Source organism: Pelobates fuscus, chromosome 13 (assembly GCF_036172605.1).
Source record: "Pelobates fuscus isolate aPelFus1 chromosome 13, aPelFus1.pri, whole genome shotgun sequence".
Taxonomy (NCBI): domain Eukaryota; kingdom Metazoa; phylum Chordata; class Amphibia; order Anura; family Pelobatidae; genus Pelobates; species Pelobates fuscus.
This window is the reverse complement of record NC_086329.1, coordinates 98,056,334-98,065,023: the sequence shown is the minus strand read 5'-3', so window position 1 is coordinate 98,065,023 and position 8,690 is coordinate 98,056,334.

Sequence of the window (8,690 nt, the reverse complement as noted above, 5' to 3'; positions counted from 1 at the left end):
ACGGAAGCCAAGCACAGAGAGATGGACACAGGTTTCTTCAGGAAGGAAGAGATTCTTTATTCGGTTCACCGATCGGGACTCAGAGGGACTAATGTCACCAAAATACAACAAGTTCTGAGCCCCGGACAATAGTGCAGGCTCCTTATATAGGCACATAACTCCTCCCATATTAAGCTCCACCCGCACATTCTCTTGACCAATCAATACAAATAAGGATTAACTTCCTGCTTGACCGCATGGCCTGTCCAGCACAATGGAGGAGGGGAATACTACATCCTGTATTCTTGCACATGCTCTGTACACTACTGATCGTATCTTGCCTCGTGCAACCAACTGATCGATACGTCAGCATATGCACGTACACATGCCACGTGGTAATCTCGGCCTACTAAATTTATTTTTACCGAGATTGCACCACATTCCCCCCTTTGATGCCTCTTGATATTTCACAATTACTTGAGGCATCACTTAACCTTGGTTTGCATACACCGCAAGTTACCATGAACCAGACCAGACTTATCTATGATGTGAATCTTCAACACTCATCTTCCTGCATTGATTCTCCCTGATCTAGAGCCTTATATTTATAAATTGCCATTATCTGTGCAGCAGCCTTCCTCTCTGCTATATTTTCTATCAGGCTTTGCACAGACCTAACTACTAAGGGTATAAGACATGGCAGGAGTAGACACAACATTAAAATCAGTAGGACTCCACCTACCAATGCCTTAAGCCATCTAAACCACTCATACCAGCTACCAAACCAACTACTTGGATTGTACCCTTTCCATACTTGAGTAGGCACGTGAGCTAGTTTAACCATATGGCTAGTAAGCTCAGCTATTGCTTGCCCTTCGTCATCTATTTGAAGACAGCAATTGCTCAGGTTAAACTTCCCACATACACCTCCCTCTACTGCCAAAAGGTAATCCAAGGCTAATCTATTTTGGTATACTGCTGTCCTCATCCTGGTATTGTGCTTCGCTAGAAGATTGAGCGCTTGTGATGTCTCGTTAGTAATGATCTCAACCACTGCCTGTAATCTTATAATACGGTTGAGCATATAAATTGGGGTTCTATAACCAAAGGTACCATCCTCTGCCCACGTGGCTGGCCCATAGTAATCTATAATACGCTGGGGAGGCCATTCATTATCTTCCCAGGCGCCTATCTCTATGGGTCCCCTTTTCTTCCTATGATTCACATCATACACTTTAACACCTAAAGTCTCACCTGTTTCAATAGGTAACAAGAAGAAGGATGGTTTGAGCATACCCAACACACATGCCCCTTCCCAGTCCTGTGGCAACTCCGAATAGGCTTTCTTACCACAGATCCAGTACAAATTTGCTGGGGCTCTCCAATTAGATGTGATGGATAGATCAAACCACACATCCTTTAAATTGGCGTTTCTTGCAAACGGGTTAGATGGTTCTGAGACATTTGAAGCCGACCACCAAGTTGTATTCTTTGTATCATCATCATAAGCTTTTTGCCCTAAAAAAGTTAATTCTCCTACAGAAGTATTATACATCATTCCTTTCCTCGCTATGCAAACATAACCTATGATGGAGGTCTTTAATCTCCACTCAGATTTACCTCTAACACTCATATGATAATCGGCTTGTGTAGATATTAATTGGTCAACTGCCTCAGAACCGGACATCACCTCCTTTGCTTCCCAAGGCCATTGGTCTCCCATGTTAGTACCTCCACACACATAGCAGTTGGTAACATTAAGACTACCGGCAATACTTTCGGCTAAATCAATGAACAGGTTTTTAGCATTATGGGGGATCTTATTATCTATGCTCATCTCTTCATAAAAGGAATGGTATACTTGATGAGTTTGGGAGGTTACCGTATCAGTCTCTATCCCTATAAACAATACTGTCCCAGGGTCTAAACCCGTCCCATATATTTGAAACCCAAATAAATTACCATATTTGTCTAAGAACTTGTCAGGGTTATTTATAAGTATATGGATTGGATTGCATTCCATAGACTTACAGTATGGATTGGTAGGCAACTTAGTCACAATCATGTCCTTGTCTACTGTCTGTCCCCAAGTTGCCCACCCCACACAAGACCAATATGGGCAAAAGTTATAATCTCTATTTGGGCATCTAGGGCTCACATACTTATTTTTACTACTGGGACAAATATATTTGTCGTTAGACCCATACGTTCTCTCCCATCTAAGATCCCCACATACATTCCACGGCTTTCTACCACTTGATATTGCTTTACACGCATCAAATAGCAGAACACCTGAAGAATATACGGATTCTAATACCGTTTTGTTAATTAGGGTCCCCTGAGGATCTCCATTCCTGAGAGTCAACCAAATCGTACGGGGACTGAAGCACTTAGGACTGAAGCACTTAGGTTCTCCTACTCCTAAATGGCACACACTATATTCTATATTTAAGTATCTACATCTTGATACATCTCCTTTACACTCGTATTGCGAATGCCAAATTAGGGTCTGGGAAATATGGTTACCTGTTCTTGTAGTCTTAATGCATACCTCACAGCTAGGAGTGTCGGTACCCCTACCTTCCTGAATATAAAAATACACATAGAAAAACATTATTAAGAATACATCTTTCGTCGTCATCCTCAGTCTTCGTCCGTGCGAAGGCACCTCAGCTTCCAGGATGTAAGGGCTGCAGGGAATGGAGTTCTGCTCGTCTTCACAGGGGTCCCTTCGAGACTTTTCCTGACTTATACACTACACGTCGTTGAGCGGACAGGCTTTATTATGGCCTTCTCACTCACTTACCAATCTCTGAAACAATAAAATTTGTAATCCACAAGGTTCCTTGTCACTCCGACTGAATCGTGCGCTTTAACCGGATCTTGCAGGGATTCTCTGGATCTGCTGTAGCTTGCCAAGAATCGACTGCTGCTGGTTTAACCCTGGAGTGATGTATCCACGGAGTCACTTCGGCTACTTTTATCGCTGTAGGGGTAGACAAAAGAACAACATAAGGACCTCTCCACTTGGGCCCTAACGGTACATTATTCCACTCTTTAATCCACACTTGGTCTCCTGGGTGGTAACTATGAACTGGGGGATAAATATTCACAGGTAATCTATCTTGTACCCATTTCTGTACCTCCTCCATAGTCTTACCCAACTCTACAACCTGCTGCCGGGTAATTCCTTCTCCCAACTGACTCAAATCCCCCCTTAAGTTACCAAGTACGGGAGGTGGTCGCCCATACATGATTTCAAAAGGAGAGAGGCCCATCCTTCTGGTAGGTGTACTGCGGATTCGCAATAGAGCTATGGGCAAGAGAACGTTCCACTTAAGTTGGGTTTCCTGACACATTTTAGCCAACTGATTCTTAATAGTTCTATTCATTCTCTCTACCTTACCAGAACTCTGGGGTCTATATGCCGTATGAAGCCTCCACTTTATACCAAGCATATGAGTCAGTTGTTGTAGGCACTGATGAACAAAAGCTGGACCATTGTCCGATCCTATAGAGCAGGGTAGTCCATATCGGGGTATTATTTCTCGTAGCAGGAATCTCACAACTTCTCCTGCTTTCTCTGTACGAGTAGGACATGCTTCTACCCAGCCTGAATAGGTACACACAACTACCAGTAGGTAGCGATGTCCACCAGATTTAGGCATTACTGTATAGTCAATTTGTAGATCGGACATGGGGAGTCCCCCCATAAACTGGACTCCTGGTGGCTTTACTGGTCCTTGCCTTGCATTATTTTTAGCACACGTTACACATCTTCGTACAATGGCCTGAGTCAAGTTGGACAATCTTGGTATGTAGAAATGTTTTCTGAGAGATTCTTCTGTACTATCTCTCCCAGAATGTGTCCCGTTGTGATAGTTTTGGACAATTTCTACCGCTAGTGATGCTGGAATGACTATTCTTCCATCTTCTAACTGATACCATTTGTTCTCCAAATACTTTCCAGGTTCAGTCTTGAACCACTCCTCTTCTTGAGCTGTATAAACTGGAGTCCATTGAGACAGTGGAGTTGGTATAAGAGCAGCTATATGCTCCACATATTCCTGTCTTCCTGATTCAGCGGCACGCTTAGCTGCATTATCTGCCATCCGATTTCCTTTGGTTACATCACCATCTCCTCTCAGATGCGCTCGACAATGTATAATACCGACTTCTTTCGGCTCCCACACTGCTTCCAATAGTTGTAGGATTTCAGCTGCGTACTTTATTTATTTGCCTTCTGAATTCAATAGTCCTCTTTCTTTATACAAAGCTCCGTGGGCATGAGTGGTTAAAAACGCATACTTGGAGTCCGTGTAGATGTTCACTCTTAAACCTTCAGCCAATTGTAACGCTCGTGTCAGTGCTATCAATTCTGCCTTTTGTGCTGATGTTCCTTTTGCCAGTGGCCGAGCTTCTATCACCTTATCTATCGTTGTTACTGCATATCCTGCATAGCGGATCCCTTCTTTCACATAACTACTGCCGTCTGTGTAATATTGAACATCGGGGTTCTGGATGGGAAAATCACGAAGATCTGGTCTACTTGAAAATACTTCATCCATCACTTCCAAACAATCATGTTGACTTTCAGTAGGTTGTGGCAAAAGGGTAGCTGGATTTAAGGTATTTACAGTCTCTAAATGCACTCTTGGGTTTTCACACAACATTGCTTGATACTTGGTCATACGGCTATTACTAAACCAATGATTTCCTTTGTAATCCAACAACGTCTGTACTGCATGTGGGACTCGTACATAAAGTTCTTGACCCAGAGTGAGTTTATCGGCTTCAGCTACTAGCAGGGCGGCTGCAGCTACGGCTCTTAGACAAGGTGGAAGTCCGCTGGCCACTGCATCCAGTTGCTTAGACATGTAGGCAACAGGTCTTTGCCATGATCCCAAGTACTGTGTCAATACTCCTACAGCCATTCTTCTTTGCTCGTGTACATACTGGTAGAATGGTCGTGTGTGATCAGGCAGACCTAATGCTAGGGCACTCATCAAAGCCTTCTTCACATCTTCAAATGCCGTTTGCTGTTCTTGGGTCCATAAGAAGGGGTCGTGCTCTGTACCTTTGATAGCTGCATACAGAGGTTTTGCCAGTATCGCGTAACTGGGAATCCATATCCTACAGAAGCCTGCTGCCCCCAAGAATTCTCGCACTTGTCTTCTATTTTTGGGTATCGGTATTTGGCACACAGCTTCTTTTCTCTCTGGCCCCATAATTCTTTGACCTTCAGAGATATGGAATCCCAGATATTTGACAGTTGGCAAACACAACTGAGCCTTCCTTCTAGACACCTTGTATCCTGCCTTCCAGAGAATGTGTAGTAGATCGTGCGTTGCTTGCTGACATATTTCCTTTGTAACTGCTGCTATCAGCAAGTCATCTACATATTGTAACAATACACACTCTCCTGGGATGGACTCGAAATCCAGTAGATCTTGACTTAGAGCTGAACCAAATAGGGTGGGTGAATTTTTAAACCCTTGGGGCAGTCTTGTCCAGGTCATTTGGCGTTTTGAGCCCGTCACAGCGTTTTCCCATTGGAAAGCGAAGATACATTGGCTTTCTGCGGCAATTCGGAGGCAAAAGAAGGCATCTTTGAGGTCTAAGACTGTAAAGTAAGTAGCCCCACCCGGAATTAAAGCAAGCAGGTTATACGGATTGGGCACAACTGGATGTATACTAACAACCGCATCATTGACTGCTCTCAAGTCCTGCACAGGTCGATACTCATCTGTACCGGGCTTTTGAACAGGCAGCAATGGGGTGTTCCACAGAATTTTAGGATACCATACCGTATGAACTTATCCAGATAAGATTGGATGTTCTTCTTAGCCTTCTGCGGGATGTGATATTGTCTTAGGCTCACTGGATAAACCCCAAGTTTTAGTTCGATTTTAATAGGTGGAATATTGCGGGCCAGTCCTGGTGGGTTGTTCTCTGCCCAGACTCCTGGTATGTTGAATAAGGATTCATCACTCCTAGGGTTTTGGCTAGTCAACGCTGTATAAAGTCGCCACTCTTCTTCCTTTGGTACGGATAATGTCATAATACCTGAAGGTCCATTAAACTTTAAGGATGTTGTTCCATTTGGTAGGAACGTAATCTGCGCTTGTAATTTGGATAGCATATCACGTCCCAGCAATTGGACTGGACATTCAGGCATGTCAAGGAATTGATGTTTTACTACGTGGCCTCCCAATGTACAGAGTCGACTTTTAAGAACCGGTTTTGCAGCACTTCTTCCAGTTGCTCCTATTACAGTAATAGTTCTTCCAGATGGAGGAGCAACTAGACTAGTCACCACCGAATGTTCAGCACCAGTGTCGATCATGAACGCACTCCTTTTTCCCCCTATTGATACATCGACCATAGGCTCCGCTCAACCAAGGGGGATGGAGCCCGGTCGGTATCAATAGTCCTCCATGACCGTGTCAGCCAATCCTACAAAGTCCCTACCTTCTCTATCGCGGGACCTTTGCGCTGCTGGATAGTACCTATCTTCCCTTACACTTCCTCTGTTCCCATTACTTCCTCTATTACCATTGCTCCCTCCGGGGCCTCCTCTACCTCTCGCTCTGCCTCTAAAGTTTCCATAACCTGTCCTATGTCTGTCTCTCTCATACTGTTCCCTTCGAGGACACTCACTTCTCCAATGTCCTTCTTCCCTACAGTATGCGCACTGATTTCTACTCAGGGGTTACTCATTCCACTTACTATCGCCTCTATCTGGGCCCCGTCTATCTACGCCTGCGATCGCTACCGCTAGTATATCTGCCTTTCTACGCATCTTGCGCTCTTCCTCTTTCTTTGTCTCTGTTTCCCTGTTCATGTACACTTTATTCGCTACCTCCATTAGTTGGGTGATAGACATACCTGCGAACCCTTCTAACTTCTGTAGCTTGCGCTTAATATCTCCGTAAGCTTGGCTGACAAAGGCGGAGTTTACCATTCGGGAATTATCAGCGTCTTCCGGATTAAAGGGGGTATACAAGCGGTATGCCTCCAATAATCGGTCATAAAAGACACTGGGCGCTTCATCACTTTTCTGAATCACCTCAACTGTCTTCGACATATTAATGGCTTTCTTTCCTCCAGCTTTCATGCCAGCAATTATAGCGTCTCTATAGGCTTTTAGTTGAACCATATCTGCACCATTAACATTCCAGTCGGGATCGGTGTTAGGGTAATGTGTTGCGGCCCATGGTGCTGGATTGGCTTGATTTAAAGCACGGGCTTCATCCTCTAGCGCTTTAACCCCTTAAGGACCAAACGTCTGGAATAAAAGGGAATCATGACATGTCACACATGTCATGTGTCCTTAAGGGGTTAATGGCCGCTTGGTTAATCCTAGTCCTTTCCTCATTATTGAACAATGTAATTAATAACTGCTGGCAATCAGCCCATGTCGGATTATGTGTCTGAACTATCGAGGTGAACAGATCGGTCATAGCTTGTGGTTTCTCAGTGTACGAGGAGTTGTGGGTCTTCCAATTCAAGAGATCGGTAGTCGTGAACGGGACATATACGAAGACTGGGTCAGCATATGCCATTTGACCTGCGGCATCGAGATAGGCTGACCCAGGATTCAGACGAAGAGGCATCTGGTAATGTTTGAGTTGTTGGGTACCGGTCAGTTGTCGGGTTAGTATAGGGCTACGTGGAGGGGCGTCAGTTAGAGGTTCCAGTCGGGGGGTAATAAAGCATGAGGATGTGGGAGCTTGATTTTGGGAAAAGTTGGTGAATAGAACACTCCGAGCCGAGCTAGAAGAAGCTTGACCGGAAGTTTTAAGTGGCGCCAAATCAGGATATTCAGATCTAACGGGGGTTGTTTCTGGTTCCGGAAGGGGAGGTTTAATACGAGGGGGGGTGGATTCTGCACTGGAGGAGGAAGCGGAAGTGGATGAGGGCAATGGGGGAAGGGGTGTAGAACGTCCTGCACTCGTACCATTTCCTCATAAAGGGAAGTAAGGGGGCGGCAAAGGGATCTCGGACTCAGGGGGCGTGTCCAAAATGGGCCTAACCATAGTCCTAGTGGACAAACAAGTCCTGGCCACCATGAGGCGACATTGCTCCTCGTGGCATATCCGAATCCATCTTGGCGAGTCGTTTACGGCCTGTCTCCAACAATCAATATATGGAAACTGTCCGTAAAGTTCAGGCCTACCTGATACAGCCAGGTGTACACGCTGTACCAGAGTTGTATCCAAACTACCACGTGGCGGCCATGCCGCAACCAAAGTAGGCCACTCCCTAGTGCACAAAGTGACCAAACGTACAGAAGACATTTTAACCCCAAAATCACATGTTTTAAATCCCTTTTTAAAATTCTTTACCATACAACCTAAGGGATCCAAAATCGTTGACTCTGACGCGCCCATACTTATCAATGGAACGTCGTTGACAACGAATACTATGCACGCATTCTATTCAACAGTCACACCCGTTTCCTTCGGCAACAGCACCACGTGGTACGGTTACCAAGTGAAACGTACACAATAACACAATAAACACTCAGGGAATTCCCGTACACACACAGCTGTTACACCAGTCACTAGAATAATCAATATTATGCCCTTTGGCGAAACTATACAGTCACCCACGCTATAATTCTCTATATATGAATTACCCGTCTATAACACACCCCAGTAACATCGTCTTTTACAAATAGCGGTTACAGTACGGTTAGCATATGTCAA